The 15,500-nt window shown below is 37.3% G+C and overlaps 2 long non-coding RNA genes across 2 annotated transcripts; both read right to left on the bottom strand.

Annotated features, from left to right (window-relative positions):
* Positions 1–852: 852 nt before the first annotated feature.
* On the bottom strand, positions 853–2,426 carry LOC132915050 (uncharacterized). Its single transcript, XR_009659765.1, has 3 exons — positions 2,289–2,426; positions 1,420–1,576; positions 853–1,345 (listed from the first exon to the last, which is right to left on the bottom strand). It is a non-coding gene; the product is annotated as an uncharacterized LOC132915050 (long non-coding RNA).
* Positions 2,427–4,454: 2,028 nt separating this feature from the next.
* Positions 4,455–4,928, bottom strand: LOC132915053 (uncharacterized). Its single transcript, XR_009659768.1, has 2 exons — positions 4,839–4,928; positions 4,455–4,741 (listed from the first exon to the last, which is right to left on the bottom strand). It is a non-coding gene; the product is annotated as an uncharacterized LOC132915053 (long non-coding RNA).
* Positions 4,929–15,500: the final 10,572 nt, after the last annotated feature.

Here is a 15,500-nt window from a genome sequence, read left to right as displayed (position 1 = left end):
AAAAAAATATTCAAATAATAAAATGTAGAAAGCTTTCCCAAATCTCTCTTTCTAAAGCTCTCTAAAAGTTCATATAATAACGCCTAATTTTCATGACATACAAGTATTTTAAACATATGAAAGCTTTATTGAAAGTTTTGAATTCAATATGGAATTTATAATATTGAGGTTGCTGTAAATTTGAATATTTTACTAACCTCTAATTAATAATTTGAAAAATGAAATAATATCTCATTTCATAAACACAGTATTACTATAATACCAAAAAAAAAAACGGATACTAAATTTTTAATTTCGTTAATTAAGTTCAATAATTTCAATAATAATACAAAACTTTTGAAAATATGTGTACATTAGATGCGTATTAATAATTTTCCTCTACTATTATAATTTATTGCTAATAACTTCATACATTTAATTTTCAAATGAAACACTTGTATCGTTTTCTGTTTGAGTATGCACGTATCTGTCGTTTAGTAATTGACCGTTTTAGTTCGCAGTGGCAATAAACAATTTTGTAGAGAGAACTAATTTGTAAGTCCATTTATTACTGCTAGTCGATAAATATGCAATGAAGTTCGAAAGACGGGATTTTTACTGGAAATTTTAAATTCTAACTCTAACATCAAGCTAGCATTGAATCTCTTTCGTAATTTGTGAACGGTAAAAATATAAAACACAGTTAAAATTATTTTATGTTATCGATCGTGTTTGTTAAAGCTATAACATTTAATGAACTTCTAGTTTAGGCATTTGAATAGAATAAAAAATATATAGGTGTTTCGATACTTTATTTTCTCAATCGTTGTCGCATAACCTCTTTCGTTCTTTTGCATGAAAAATAATTTGTCATGTATGAAAAATACTTATATGTATTTGTGCTCAAACGCGTTATATGTCATAGAAAATCAGAATTTGTCTCAACGATCACATCAGGAATATTTTGAACATTGTAAATTATAACGAACAATTCTGGCAACAATATCGCAAGGCTTGAATCAGCGTGCACAACGTCTCGTAAGAGCAGGAGAGCGGAACTCGAATTGTCTTCTCCTTCTATTTGTCGGACTGTGCTCTTATTTGCTGGCTCTTGCGTCCCTCTGCGACTCTCTTTCTCTGTCTCTTTCCTCCCTGTCGATATCTATATACCTATCATTCCGTCTTTGTCTAGCTTACCTTATGTACGTATACACCGCATCTTCCTTTCTCTCTCGCTCAATAGGGTGAGATCGGGCCACGGACGTATTCGACAGGATTGGACCAGCCTCTGACGTCATTGCGTGGACCGACGTATCTCGTTGACGATTGTCGAAAGCATGCTGTTCTCGCGCCTCTATATATCCACCTACAGCAATCAGCGGCAAATTCAAACACATGATAAAGTTAGATTTCTGTTGTATTGCATTAATCGAACGTTACTTTTTCTCGTGCCTGGCAACGATGAGTGAATTAGGTACGATCGTTTGAAAAAATTAGCCTCTCGTCTCTAACAGTGAATTATCGATTCGAATGGTTTTTTGAAATTCCAACGAAATCTAAATTTCCCAGATAGAACTCTGGACAGGCTGGTATAAAACTGTGAAGCAAAAAAAGAAAAGGGACGAATTATTAATTTCTCTCATGAAGGTGAAGTCCTGGTGTTTTAAATATGGATTTTTACGGGTCGTGTATTCTTTATATATGTGTGTGTGTGTGTATATATATATAACATATATATAAAGAATACACTCTCGTTTCTCTTGTATATGTATATACAATTCCCCCATTCCTCACGTACCATCTACGTTATTGCTTGTATTCTTTGTGCTACATAGAAGTCATAATATGCTTTATAAAACCGTGGATTCAACTTCTCTTGATGTTTATTAATAAAACGTTTATTATACGGTTCTAAAATTTCGTTAGTATTATTAATTATAAGAGAAATTTTATTTTAAGTAACGAATGTCGTTTCTTTTAAATGAAGAGGAAAATTACTCCCATTTCAACGATATAAAACATGCATGGTAAAATATTAGTATGTACTCTACATAACCATAGTCTGAACATTGGCACAGATATTTTGTTTCAAAAAGTTATACGTATTCGTTCGAAAGGTTGTTCATTTTCGAACAATTAAACTTATTATAAACTAATATAAAATTTTTCACAAATTCAACCAATTAAGCGAAGAGAAATAATTTTCAATATTTTTCTATGGTTTTTAACAGAGGCTGCTGTGCTCCTAAGTACTGCGTGACATCATACTCGTACGGACATAAGGTACCCGAAAGAGAACAATAATCGACCTCGCTCAAGATGAATGACATCGAAGTCTGCGTAAGCGGCTACGTGCTCCGATGTTGAGGAACATCAGCAAGGGCGCTAGCCGCAGAAAACAGTAGAGGTTAGGTATGGCCAGGACGGTACGTTCCAGGCAGTGGAGAGAAGAGTACCCGGAGAGAGCACCCGGGCCGGGTAGGTAGGTAGGTATACATAGGTAGGTAGAGCGCAGAGGCAGACGAGAAGAGACGACCGCTTGAAATCCCTTTCTCCTTCCCGCCTTTCCTGCCTGCTTCTCTCTACCGCCCGTCCGCCATGCCACTACGAGCGAGCGAACGTACAGCTAGGCCGGCACAGTCCTGTAGCCCATTTGGCATTTCCCCAGCTATAGCGGCGGTCCTGTAGCCCATCGTTGTTATCGTCCCGCAGCTGCATAAAGTCGGCTCTACCTCCCCTTACCCCTCTGACCCTCTCCCATGCTGTCGACCAACCGCCCGTCCACTCCCCTCCTCATTCTGTTTCGCTCACCTCGCTGCTCGACATCAACGTTTCTTCCTCCATCTCTCTCTCTCTCCCCTTCTCTCTCTATTCTTCCTTCTCTCACCCGCCTGCCGACCTGATCGTGTTGCCCTCCTTCCTCCCCCCAGTCGTACCGACGCTTCGACCAATCCCCTTCCTTGTCGCCCCATGAGCTCTCGTTGTCCGCCGTTCACTTCTCTCTCCCACGAGCCTGCCAGCCTGACGTTTCCCCCACCGTACTTCTACTACCACTAACATTCCCTTATTCTACATCGTTACCGCTAACTCACACACATATACCATCAGCAGCATTGGTACCACGTTTCTACAGCGACGCAACGGTGGCGCCGCCAGACAGGGACGCCTCGAAACGTTTTTACCCTCCTCTCTCTCTCCACCCGTCTGATCCAACTCCATATACCGTCGACGACGCCTGATGCTGCCGTGCTGCGGTATATACTCGCGCACCGTCCTTGTCGTTCTATCGATTCCCTACCTTCCTCCTTCCTCTCTTACCCAACCTCTTCTCATCCTACTCGTCATGTGCCCCCTCTTTCGCTTTTCTCTCTGCGTCTCACTGCCAGCCAACTTGCCTGTCTGCTTGCCTGGCTTGCCTGACTGCCTTGCTCGTTTACTTACTTGCTTGCATGCTAGTCTGCCTGCTAGGTTGCTAGCCTGCTTGCTTGGCCCGCTTGCTTCGTTCAACCTCTACGTCGGTGTAACCTTGGTGGAGAATAACCCGCCGTTCAATTCAAGGAATTATGACGGCCCCTCGATTTTCTCTTTTTCTATTTGCTAGCCCCTCTTTTTCGTTCTTTGTCACTAGTTTCCTTCTCTATCCCTCTTTCTCTTCTGTTTCGAGATGAGTAGAGAGTAAAGCCAGTTCTTTACTTTGCTCGTTGGCGCTCATCCGTGCTGATATTTACGCGCCTATGGGCCCCGTGCAGCGAGCGCCGCCATTACCTGAACTCCACCAATGATATCGTTCGATATACAAAGCGAGTTCGAGAATCGAAAGCTGCGTTCCAAAGATATAATTATGAAACGATATTTTTCAAAGTTCCTTGAACATTTTTAATTTGCGTCGTACGTTGATTCAAGCGACAAAGAAAACGTACAATTTCGAAATTGTGGCAACGCGGAAGAAATATATATGTGCTTGTTAAGAATTGCAGAAACAGCGCCATCGTCTGACGATGGTGCGCAGGAGTAAATGAATGCGTTTCGAGGTTAGGTTATTTGTAATATAATTCTTGATATTCGATTTGATATTTTCAATTGAACAGTTTGAGAAGAACTTGTATTTGTCGTAGCAGCTTTGTTCTTCTTCGTTAATCAATTCGACTATGCAATTTTTCAACATAACGATGAACGATGGCCAACCGGTTTGAAGGTTAGATAAAGAAGCTACAGCGGAAATCAGCGTACATTAACGAACACAGAGAACTACTGATGGCGAGTATGTTGTTCGATCGTTAATTATAAATACCGCGTACCTACCATACATGTTCTTATTCTGCGTTTATATATATATATATATTTTTTTTTTAAAACGACCGATGATTATATCAAATGCATTTCATCTTTGTGTTAATCTACTTTTTACAATTAACGCTATATAAAGTCGTCTCATTTTAAACGATAACAATCAATAGAATAGCGTACATGCTTATTTGCTGTGCATAACCATTAGTTTATCTTTATTACGATAATAATCAGATACATTATTTTCTCATTTTTAATACATGAATTTGATCTTAATTTCAATATAAAGCTTCTTACGGTGATTATTAAATAAACGTAATTTTTATTTAATACGTAACGAACTTGAATTTATCGCCAGAAAATTCCGTAACTAATCGTTTATATCGAACGTGTCATTGTGTTTGCCTCTTTCTCTTTATCGCATTATACATATATATTTATTTATTTCATGACGTCGATCAGCATCATCATGCGTCTGTAATGAAATTATAGTCGATGTATATATTCATTCAATGAAATTTATGTACAGTATTAAGAAACCGACGTAAGAAAGAGTAAAAGTTATTTCATACTTGAACTAGTAAACGAAAAAATATGGCATTTAGGTTAATCCGCGTTACTAGACGTTGGTAGAATGGGAGGCACGTTGTCCGTGTTTAAACGAAACTTTCAGCGTAATGAAATTTGAATTTAATTAGGTAGAATGAAAATTTAGTTTTATTAATTATTTGAGTCATAACCGGAAAGTAACGACGCAGTTTCACGGCGTTCACGCCGATATGCACGAGCTCACTCGTAAGTGCAGAGATCGCGGAGAGGCATGAACAAGGCTGATCGCGTATACATATTTCGAGGAATAGGTGCGGCAATTATCGCTTCACGTTAATTTTTGGTGGCTTTATAGATGGCTGCATTGGCGTAACCAGTCAATGATTGATCGGCTGGAAATCTCGGCAATGGTATACCGACCAGAATTAACCCTTGAGATACACTCCGTATGTCTCACGGGCCCTTCAGTCACTTGAAATTATCGGCGAGCACGGTGAGTAATTGCACTTTCAATTGGTAAATTATTAAACCCGTCGCATCTCGTTTGTTACGTCCGTGTTTTGATTGTTATTGAAATCCGCTACGGATTTCATTCTTTCTCCCTTTCTTTTTTTTTCGATAATCGTACATCCAACCATATTCACCAAATTAACAACAAGAACAACAACAACGACAGACATTCGAATTTCATTTTTTTTTCCCTACGAATATTTGAATACGTTCTTCTCACGTCGTTAATTAACATCTGCCCCAAACAATTTTATGTGATTTTACATGTTTTGTACGAACATCGAAAGCGGAATTTTTAATCGAGTTCACAATCGGGAAGAGGTTATTAAACGATTTCGAAGCGTTCTATTACGTTTTACGAGGAACGTCTAAAAGTTGTTTTACTGTTGGTGATATTGAGGTTACGCGACTATGCGGTTCAACGCCGGCTATTTCAAGTATTTTAGTGCGCTCGTTATTCCGTTCGTTTGGCGGGCCGGCGCATAGAAATAGCAAAAGAACGCAACTTTTTTTTTCATTCGTTCTTGACCTTTCGGGAAAAACGATCGACCCCGCTCCGCGTTCCTGTCGATGCAACCCTGTCGGTTCGTAGGGTAGAGGATGTAGGATATCGTTCGCGCGACATCAGTGTCAGTCACTTGTTGAATGTCGGCCAGCATGTACGGATGAGCATCCGGCGTGCGTCCTTGCAGTGTTTTTCGCTGCAGCCGCGCGCATTTCTCCTCTCCATTCGTCTGAGGTGTTGTACGTTGCCTGGTAAACTCGGGTCGCCGTATAAATACCGGCGCACATTTTCACAGGCAACCAGCTTCGTGAAACGGAAATAATTTTCTCGGCAAATATCATGGATTATTAAAAATATAGTATAGTAATATTTTAATTAATTAAGGTTATAACATTTGAATAGAAAATATTTTTTATCTTCATGTCGTTTTATACAAACGATATATGTGCACGATAATGGAATATGAAAAACGTATTCATATATATTTTATGTACGAAAGGCAATATTACAGTATATTACAGTTTACATGTAAAATTATACGAAATGGATTCTCTTTTACTCTCACGGAATTATAGTCCTGTTTGAACGTTATCGAAATTCGTCATTGGATTTCGATTCGAGGTTGAGGCGGAAGGTGAAAATTGGCCATTTTTGGAAACACAGGCGTCACTTTATCGCGCTTTTTTTTTAATAAGTTGAAACATCAAAATCTTCAAGTTAATTGTAAATTTCGCGAAAGGGAATATTTTTCTTCTCTTAACCTATTAACCAGATTATTCCTTAATTAGAAACTTCCATAATCATGAAACAAAAAAGTAACAAAGATAAATCAATTTCACTTAAGTCAATTTACCCTTTCCATATTTAACCATGACATGATTTATCGTTAACAGAAATATCTAAAAATATTATGAATCCTCGAATGAAGAAATTATTACGTTGAAAGCAGATCGATACGGCGAATGACGAGTATACTCGTCGTCCCTATTTAACAGCCGAATACTTTGTTTTATTTATTGCGTTACGCTGTAAAATGCTGGATAATTTATCAAGCGACACCCATACGCGGGTTAATAATTCTTTGAACTATCTCGAGCAGAGGATTAAATACATAATGGCCGTGGATTATTAACCGAAGCTAATCACGATTTTGCGCCGATATATTTCGCAGGATGACTTGGTGGGATCGTTATTAATTGATTTCGAGAACGGATCGACCGCAAATTTATCCGGGCAGATGTAATTCGGGCTTCTGAAATTGAATCAAGACCGCGCGTTCTATTTTTAAGTGGACGTTCCGATGCACTCGGACGATGCGACGAGGCAGAGAATTCTCGTCCTCGTCCACGATGACGTTCTACGATGTCTCTGCCGGTCACATCGATGACGAGGAACGTGAGGATTTTACAACTGCAAAGATTAAGCGGAGCTTCGCGGATGATTTTACGATTACGTTAATGACCCGCACCTCCACGCTTTCGGTGAATTAAATCTTAGCGCCGCTGCACTGTTTGCGCCATACAGCAGTTTAGCTTGGGCTTCCGGTGGCGAAATTTCTGTCTCGATGAAAACGTAGAGTTGCAGTTTATGTAAGAGGAATTTCGACAGACGCGTATGCAGCTGAATTCGATATTCACCTAATTAACCCGAAGGCTTATGTGTTGCGCTGGCGATATATCGCGACGTTAATTGCTAATGCGCCTGTATTTCCTCGCAGAGTTTACGCGAATGAATTGAAGAGAGTTCGATCTGTTATTCGATCGTGGAAATTCGAACTTTGATCCGACACTGACGCAACGTTCATGATAATTTCCTCTCGTCCACTGGACGTCGCGAGGCCATCTTTTTTGCATTTTTAATGCTGTCACGCAGTGCAAATAATGCTACGCCTCTTGACCTGCTTATGCGAGATCAAATTAACGTCGTTTGTATATTTTCAGTTTCTTTTTATAATTATTAGGCCGCGCATGTTTATATATCCGTGGGAAATTCAAATTCGCGGATGAAAATATCTTATAATATCTGGAAAGCGAAGAAAGATCTTCCTTCGGCTCCTATTTCTTCAGTCGTGTTTGTTCAAAGTTGTATAAAATATAGCCGCAGTGAAAATTAATTCGTTTCTTTGCTTATTAATTAGAAAGCGTCGAGCTACGATTTACGAAATACTCGATTCGATTCGAGTAAAAAATATCTCCTACTTTTTAGACAGCATTTCATTAACCGAAGAGTTAACGGTTTGATTAATTTAAATAATTGTATTCTTAGCAGCGAAATCACAAAGCTTTGAACTTGGTCGCTGCAGGACAAATGCGAGAGATCTGGTTTTTATAAATTTCCTGTATTTTATACATTTTTCAAAAGACATATTCTATAGCTTGCCTTTTGATAAATTATTTAAGTAGCGAAAAGGACGGCGAGTAATTGAAGATTAGTCCGAAGCGTATAATGGAATTTCATTCAGCTTTTACGAAAGCTGCGTATGAATGTTACTACGGGGAGAGATGTAGAACTTTCTGTTGTTAATGTTGCATGCTCCACCCACGAAGGGATGTCATATTTCGATCCTTATTTCTGTTAAAAGGGAAACATTGCAGGCAAATAAAACTTTTATCATAAATATTACAGAGGTGCACTCTGACGAATATTTCATATATCTCGCGACTTAACTTTGTAATATGTTAAAAGATGTCTCACAATTGCGTAAGCAGTTTTATAAATTTATAAAAACGCAGCAACAGCAGGATTATCATGTCCTTTGTAATATATCAAAATTCATAGAAACGAAAGAACAGAACAGTTTATGATTTCACTTGTAATATACTTTCTAACGATGTTAGTACAAAGGAGAAATTCTATCGGTTACTCCAACTCGATTGCAATTTCATTATAATTAATAAGTGTCGTTATATTACGTTACATTAAACTTTAACGCAAATTACATTCAAATGTACAGTCGCTAAATGTTGCGTGAAAACAATCATGACACGTTGGATCAACTAGTTGATTAAAACAATCTCCTAACACTGGCTCGCTAATATACATCTCGATAATCCATACAGTTATCGAATACAACACTAACACGGTCGTTGTGCGTGCGATGGTTGTACCGGTGAATCGACTGGCTCTATCGGTGAACCGAGCAACGTACGGGGTCAAAGCATTGTACTTGAAAGAAAAGGCGTCTGGCTTTTTAGCTAGTTACGGAAGCCTTTGTAGCTGGTTTTGTAGGTGCAAGGTGGCTTAACCGCGGTCTTAAAGGATTCTATTGTCACCGAGGGTTGCACTTGTTTGCTGAAGTCGACCTTATTCCGACTCGTCCGCATTTTTAAGCTACATGTGCGTAGATAGGACGAAAAGGGTGTGCGTAACACGAGCTCGACTTTAATGTGACCTCATGACCCTTTAAAAGGAGACGACCTCTTCTCCGCGGGCGAACTTTGATTTCTCCCTTGGAATAGCGAAAATCGATTTCAAGTGTACCACATTTTTTCCCTCGTTCAGAAACGGTGATATATTTTTAGAAAGATTATCCTTGAATGTTGTAACAAAGCAGATAACAATTGTAGATATATCACAGGTGGAAGAAACTGTCATTTGTCATTTTTTTTTCAATTTTTCCTGTTAAAAAGTACCTTTTATAAATACTTTTTACCGTATACGTTTCTTTTTTGTAATTTATTTTTAATTCTTTCATCCTCGGCGCGAACAGAATTTCTCCTCCGACAGATAATTTTTATCGATGACGGCTTTGCAAGAATAAGCGTTTCTTAGTATTAGCGACCGATCTTCAACTCTTTGACGAATTAAAAATTACTCGTTCTAGTAGAAACAAATGTTCATCGGATTAATAACAAAGTAGATTATTGACAAAGGCAAGGCAGGTCTTCTTTCTTCAGGTTCAAACTTTTCAAACTTTTTAGACAATTAAAAACTGTTCATTTTAACAGAAACAAATATTCACCGGATTAATAATAAAGTGTTCTCCCTTCAAGTTCAAGCATCCTCTCCTTTGTAGACAATTAAAAATTATTCATTTTAACAGAAAGAAATATTCACCGGATTAATAACAAAGTGTTCTTTCTTCAGGTTCAAACTTTTCAAGCTTCTTAGATAATTAAAAATTATTCATTTTATCAGAAACAAGTGTTCATTGGTTTAATAACAAAGTGTTTCCCTTCAAGTTCAAGCATCCTCACCTTTGTAGACAATTAAAAATTACTCATTTTAACAGAAAGAAATTCAATCAATCAAAATCAAGTTCAAGCATTCTCATCTTTGTAGACATTTAAAAATTACTCATTTTAACAGAAAGAAATATTCGTCGGATTAATAACAAAGTGTTCTTTCTTCAGGTTCAAACTTTTCAAGTTTTTTAGACAATTAAAAACTATTCATTTTATCAGAAACAAATATTCACCGGATTAATAACAAAGTGTTCTCCCTTCAAGTCAAGCATCCTCACCTTTTTGGCCACTTAAAAATTATTCATTCTGACAAAATAATATTTATTAATAACTAACTATTCATTCTTTCTTCGCGTCTTTCTGGTCAATTAAAAGCTATTCGTTCTAGCAGGAGTAAATATCCATTGTACTAATAATAAAAATATGTATTGGTAATAAAGCAGCTATTTTTCCTTCGCTTTCAAACATTTTACAGCCTTACAGTCGTATTTCTTGGAAAGTTCGGTCGTTGATCAGTGAAGTCTACGATTTCGTGGTTGAACGGGCCTAAGCTTGGTCGAAACGCTGTGCGACCTACCTGAAGTGTAAGGGTCGAGTTTACTTCGAAATATTGGCGCCCACTGGTATTTGTAGCCTAAGTTCAGAGAGCCGGGTTCAAACAGGTCTGAACCCTCGGTCCCATGGCCCATTATCCCGAAAGGGCCTTCGAAATTCCTTTAGCCTGTGGAATTGGTAGAGTCGAAACTTTGTGTCCCTGTATCCGGTGTGGTCGACCCTAAGCTTCGACTCAAAAGACGTTTCACGTGTACACGTAGCTGAATATATTTAAGCCTCCTCGTCCGATTTTTCTTCTTCGGTCGTCCGTCTTGGAAATGCAGGTGGAAAGAATGTAGCAAAGCGATTGGAACGGACAGAGAAATTTATACGACTAACGTATTTCTAATCTCTTCGTCATTTGTTTCTACATTAATGAGTACTGTCGTAAATCATTTTTTATTCCTTGTTTTCTATCCAATTCATCGCTGTTATGTTATGTTTATACGCGGCTACTTCTTATCTCTTCTTTATTCGTTCTATGCGTTCATTAACGAGAATTGTAAATTATTTTTTATTTCCTGTTTTGTAGCCGATTCTTTGTTCCTTATATTTATGTGACTGGTTCTAATCTCCTCGTCATTATGTTTCACGTTCATTAATAACGAACTCTATTTTAAATTATTCTTCATTTTTCGTTTTCTACCCAATTCGTCGTTGTTCTATTTACATGACTAATTTATCTGACTAGTTCTAATCTCCTCGTTATTTGTTCCCTCGTTAACGCGTCATATTCTAAATCATTTTTATTTCTCGTTCAGTAGCCAATCCTTCGTTGTTGTCTTGTATCGATTGTAGGTTTAAATATATATAATGCAGTTAAGATGTTTAATATTAAATATATTTTGGAATAGTAGAAGGTCGCGGAATCAAGATTTAATCTGTGCCTGATTTACGGTGACGTAGCTTAATATAATAATAAGATAAATGTTTCTGTTGTTCAAATACTCCAGCTTCGGTCTTCAACAGCACATTTTGGTTCATTTATACGAATGATATAAATACAGGCATTTCTTCAAAATAAAAGCATGTAAATTACGCAAGAAGCAAAATGATTTATTAACGTGCTTCAAGCAACTAACGATTATTTAACAGAGAATTTCTAATTTCGTAAGAGATGTATTAAACACATGTACGCGTCAATCAATACATGTAAATACACTAACATTTAAAACATTACTTTATGTAACCAAACAATTCACCTGAAACTAATTTCCTAACAGTTTTCCAATTTCACGTATCAGTTTCATTCGCCTAACGAATCGACTAATTTCAAACAATTGGCTAATATTTTTCAAATTTTGCAGAATTCACTACATCCAACATCCAAGATGTAGCAATCAGACATTTTTATGCGAATTCATGCGTTTGGGATTATAATTAAACAAATAGGACCCTGGTAGAAAATTGTTGTATCCTTCAACTACTATAGAATCACTATATCAAAGTATCGTACCGTAGAGAACACTATGCTTTGGGTGTTTCACACGCATGTTTTGCAGAATTTACTACATCCAACATCCAAGATGTAACGATCAGACATTTTTATGCGAATTCACGCGTTTGGGATTATAATTAAACAAATAGGACCCTGGTAGAAAATTGTTGTATCCATCAACTACTATAGAATCACTATACCAAAGTATCGTATCGTAGAGAACACTATGCTTTGGGTATTTCATACGCGCGTTTTGCAGAATTTTTCGCTTTCAAATCTCCTGCTAACGCAGAAAAATCCGCATTCTAGCGGTTGCGTGTGTAGCTAGCGATGCAATATTTAAAATAACAACGCGATTTCACGGCAGTAGTCTTCAAATATGAAGAGCGTAGGTGTTACATGACGTAGGTATTATGTAATAGTTGTTTCGTTTCATCGTTCAGACAACTAAGGAATATTCACTGGTGTAAACTAATGTGCAGTGTTAAACGATGGCCTATCGTATCATCGGAAAGTTAGGACACTTAGCGATGATACAGAAATGGACTTGCTTATCATTGTGCAAACGTTCTCGCGCGAAGCGAGAAGTAGGACGCGGCTCCTGGCGAAAAAATCACACGTGTCATCGTATTACGTAGCGATTACCTGTTTTTTACGTAATGTGCTGTTTAATACTTGTACCTTAAGAAACTAGAAGAAGAAGAAGAGAAAAAAAAAGAAAACAATTAAACACGTTGTTCGTGACAAATGCAAGAATAATATGCTTATGGCTTTTTATAAGAAACACCTTATTTTCTAGAAATATCTTGGAACGTCCACACGACAGTTGCAAACTATCATATTCTACGATAAAGCTGCAGCTCGAAATCGAACGATGTAAAGGCGGATTAACGAGCAATATGAATTAATGATTCACCCAGGAAATTGTTTTTTTATTTGCGTTTATTTTGCAGCCAATTCTCGTCGGAGAATTTTAAGCAAATTTATCTGACGTGGTACTATGACATGGTTAATAAGTTTTTTTTTTTTTTTTATTTTATTTTGGTTTTTTACAATTTGTCCTTATGGACATTTGGTAAAGCGTTATATCTTATTGGTGAAAAAAAAATAAAATAAAAATAAATGTAACACGTGGGTGGCTACCCCCAGCGGGGTGCCAGCTTCGTTTTTCTAAGTTATATCTTTTATGATGGTTAATAAGTTTTTTCTTTTTTTTTTTTTATTTTATTTTGGTTATTTTACAATTTGTCCTTATGGACATTTGGTAAAGTGTTATATCTTATTGGTGAAAAAAAAAAATAAAATAAAAATAAATGTAGCATGTGGGTGGCTACCCCCAGCGGGGTGCCAGCTTCGTTTTTTTTAAATTATATCTTTTATGATGGTTAATAAGTTTTTTCTTTTTTTTTTTTATTTTATTTTGGTTATTTTACAATTTGTCCTCATGGACATTTGGTAAAGCGTTATATCTTATTGGTGAAAAAAAAAATAAAATAAAAATAAATGTAGCATATGGGTGGTTACCCCCAGCGGGGTGCCAGCTTCCTTTTTTCTAAGTTATATCTTTTATGATGGTTAATAAGTGTTGATTCTATTCGAATCTAGTGCTTAGGTCTAAGGTGTAATGTCTTTTTAGCCTGCAGTTGAGTAATTAGAGGGTTTCGGTGGTTGTTAACTCTTGTACTATGTCTATTGCTGAATTTGGATAATTCTTCTTTGACTGTGGGTATCTCGAGGTCGTGATGTATCCTTTCGTTGCTGACGTACCAGGAAATGAAGAAAACCTTAAAGATTCCTAGGGAATTACAGTATCGAAACCTTAGAGAAATGAAGAATAATAATTAGTTAATCTGTTATTAGCTTCCTGTTTAATTTATGCCAGGTAACTTTAACAGGATGTAGATCAGAAGATTGTGCGAATTAATACATGTACATAATTGCTAATTCGCTATTTTCCTAGAACTCCAACAAATATCTTTTGTAAATAACTTTATCTGTTTCGTATCAAAAACTACACGATCCCATCTTACTGTGTTATTCTGTAAGAATTTTTATCAGCTAATTATTTTCCTGCTAGTCGGTTATCGCATTTTTCACGGGACTAAGACATCTTCTCATGTAGCTGTTTATATATATTGTTGTCTTTTACATAGAAATATCGAAGAGTAATAGAAAATTTGCCAATTGTTATACAGCTCTTTGTCTCCCTCTTTCAGGCTTTTTATTCTTTTTAACGCGATCGTACGCATTAGGGTCAGTAGGGTGCCACCACTTTGTGTCACCATCTTGATTCATTACGCAGGAATGCTGGATTCGTGACTGGAGGTCGTTAGCACGAAAACCTGTCCGCACTTTTGATGAATTATTATTTTTTCCCCATTAATGCTCATTCCACGCAATGAATACGAAATGCGCCCGTTCCAATTCGAGATATACGCGTGTGCCGAAAATACCTTATCGATCGTAATATGGGATGTTGCTGCTTACAAAAAAAATGTTAATATCCAGCGTATATGTTGGGTTGAAAAAAAGAAGCGAAAAGAAACTTGTAATTTAGCAGGAATTACATACTCACGAAGGAGTTTTCTCTTACGTAACATTCAGCCTTAGTTTCTTTTCTCTTATTTTTCTCGGCTGGCAGCGTTTATCAAAGAGCCAATGAAAATAATTCAAAGCGGGCATTTCACTCTCCATTTCGAGTGGAACTGGTACGATAACTAGAATCGCGATCGATTTTTACAGTCAGATTTGTTATCGTAAATTCTCATTAATCCGACCGTAATATTCGGATGAAGCGGTTTCCGGATGCCGGTGGGCAGGCGTAAATCCGAAATTTACTTTTAATCTGCGAAAACAGGGTGAAGAAAAAAAGAAGCGGAAAAGAGGAGGGCGAGAGTAGAAAAAAAAAGGAAAGATTACAGAAAAGAAAAGAAATCGCGGTTCTTCGTCATGCTTAACCACGGCAATTTTTCAGCAACGCTTTCTGGGTCAGAGAATTTTCTTTCCGGCTTTATTCGCCACGCGGTAATTGCATCGTAGTCAAAAAGTCAATTTAATTAAGGAACAACGAGCGGTTGATGTAAGGCGACGAGACCGCGGGATCTCTCGAAAAGAAAACAAAAAAGGAAAGAAAGAAAAAGGAAGAAACCTTTAAATTTTCATAGAGGCCACTTTAATTCCTCAATTTTCTGCCAATAATATCGTCCACCCTTCCCATCTAACTCTCTGCCGTACTCCTACAACTTTTCTCATCGTGAATAACGAAAGATAACGATATTTTTCCTTCGAATTAATTTCAAAAGACTGTAAAGACGCGGAAGCTAACTCGCTACTAGCTCGCAACTAAATAAAGAAGAAGGAGAAGGGTAGCGTAATTTTTGTAAGAAGCCGGTTCTACCCTTCGATCAGGATCACGTGACATCGGACGAAGGTAGCCTGTTCTACGGAAAACTTT

Source organism: Bombus pascuorum, chromosome 16, assembly GCF_905332965.1.
Source record: "Bombus pascuorum chromosome 16, iyBomPasc1.1, whole genome shotgun sequence".
Lineage (NCBI taxonomy): Eukaryota > Metazoa > Arthropoda > Insecta > Hymenoptera > Apidae > Bombus > Bombus pascuorum.
Note: the sequence above shows the minus strand (reverse complement) of the source record. Positions and strands in the feature narration are given on the sequence as shown.